The sequence below is a fragment of the Otolemur garnettii genome, unplaced genomic scaffold (genome assembly GCF_000181295.1).
Source record: "Otolemur garnettii isolate 467f Iridium unplaced genomic scaffold, OtoGar3 scaffold00006, whole genome shotgun sequence".
Classification (NCBI taxonomy): domain Eukaryota; kingdom Metazoa; phylum Chordata; class Mammalia; order Primates; family Galagidae; genus Otolemur; species Otolemur garnettii.
The window spans coordinates 7689928-7692298 of NW_003852401.1; positions in this window are offsets into that span (position 1 = coordinate 7689928).

Consider the following 2371-nt stretch of genomic DNA (forward strand, 5'->3'; position numbering starts at 1 on the left):
AAACCTAGACAAGTTTGAGATGGGGATTAGGTGGGGCAGGGAGTTCGTGGTGATTGTGAAAACTAGATTTGCAACATAGTGTAAGTGGCTCTGTGGTTAAAGAAGCCATTCGATTTAATTTCCAGGTAAAAACAGTATAGCTTGGCATTCTCCAAACTGGGTCTTGTATCTTCACAAAAATTTGTTTCAAAAGTGTTCTATGTTTTATGTTAATTTTTGTTTTGTTACAAAAACAAAACCAAATCAATTTTCTTTTAATTACTGGACTGCTCAGTGCTTTGGATTTGCTGTACTATGAATCTCCAAGGATGCAGAGATTTTCAACCTCACTTATGTGGGACCAGTTGAATTTCATGAGACTCTGCTATTCAGAAATAGAGAAATGGAGTTCTGATGTTTCAGCAAGTTTTGGGATACTATTGTTTCTGATGCTTTATAATGATATGTGTCCCCTGAATTTTCTTGGAAAAAAACATGTATGTGTTAGGTGCTTAGCAGGTGTGCAAGACAAAGGACCTGGGTCTTTGTGAAACCTGGAAAATCAGACATCTGATTGCTTTTCCTAACAGAGAGGAAAGTGGCTACATGGAGAGCGGGCTGGGTCTTGGGCTCTGGAGAACACTCAGAGACTGGGTGACCTTTTCTTCAGCTTCCTTCTATGACCCTCAGGAATCCAGGGCAAGCGATCTCTGCCTTTGTTAGGGATCCACACAGTGAATGGCAATTCTCGGGCACCCCACTGCTGACTGCTCTGACAGAAGCCCTGATGCTCTTTCCCCTAGAGTCCTCAGGAGATGAGGAAGCCTGCCAGGTACAGGCAGGCAGGCAGCCATTTGCGTGGATCTCCCCTGCAGCCTGCTGCACAAGTAGAGCCATTTGGCAGGAGCTGCTTTTCCAGCTGGCCTGTGTGTATCTCTCAGGTGGTGAGAGCCCCAAGCTGATGGAGCCAGGGGTGAGCTTCGGCTGACACCTAAGTAGGTCTCTGTGCTCCTTGTGGAGGGGCAGGAGATGGTCTAACAGCAATGGGGATTACTCTGCAGTCTTGAACTCAGAGGTTCACATTTTTTAGAACTGATAGGCCCTTGGAGGCCATTTATACCTCCCCGTTTTGCAGGCTTGTTAGTTTACAGAGATGATGTGACTTGCCTGACTTCTTTAGGTTTTAGTTTCCTTTCTTTATTTTTGAGACTGAGTCTCACTCTGTCACCCTGGGTAGAGTGCTGTGGTGTCATCATAGCTCACAGCAACCTCAAACTCCTGGGCTCAAGTGATCCTCCTGCCTCAACCTCCCAAGTAGCTAGGGCTTTAGGTGACTGCCACAATGCCTGGCTGTTTTTTTTTTCTATTTTTGGTAGAGATGGGGTCTCGCTTTTGCTCAGGCTGCTCTCAAACTCCTAAACTCAGGCAATCCACCTTCCTCAGCCTCCCAGAATGCTAGGATTACAGGCGTGAGCCACTGTGCCCAGCCAGCTTCAGCTTTCTTAAAAAAATGCAACATTTGGGCTCATAGAAAAGAAAGAAATATTGAGCACCTACATTTTACCACAGGCCATCTTTCATATTATCCATTGAAATATTATAAGGACGCCCTGATGTAAATGTTATTGATTGTTCTCATCTTCCAGAGAGAAACCGAAATTGAGAGATTTCTTCTCGCCCAAATTTCCATAGTTGGTAAATCAGTAGGTGAAGAAAACAGGGCTGGATGCTATTCATGCTCAGTACTCAGCTAGAGCTGTTTTCACTCCACTATTCCACAAAGAAGAGATTTCTTTTAGAAGTTCCTGGTGTTTCCCTAAGGGAAATCTTTGAAGAAGGGCAAGTTCAACTACCCTTGTGCTGAATCCAGTTGTCTGTCCTAGCCTTTGACTTTTTGCTGATCCTTTCGGCTGTGAATGAGATGAACTGAGTTTTCTGGGGGAAAGGACTTACGTTTTTCAAAGTGCTTTACAAGTAGGAACTCATTTAATTATCTCAATAAACTAGGACATAGGTACTGTTATGCTTATTTTATAAGTGTGGAACCGGAGGCTCAGCACCATTGTATCAACGCTGAAATCTGAATAGAGGTCAGGTTCTTAATGCCGTTGTGTCACCTACGTGTCTTCCGGTGTCCTGCTTTACTTACTGAGCCCTGACAGTTTGCTTGGGATGGGGGCCCTCAGGGCTGACTATGACAGAAATCAGATTGGCAGGAGGAAGTGGCATTGAGGCTCTCTTGTCAAGAGCTAGTTATTCCAGGATGTTGGGGAGCTCAGAGGTGCAGAGCAAGAAGGGAGGCTACCGAGAGCCCCAGGCCAGAGAGGGGAGATCTGTATCTCCCAGGCAGATGCAGGTTCACTCAGAACCTTCATTGTGTTAGAGCCTTGAC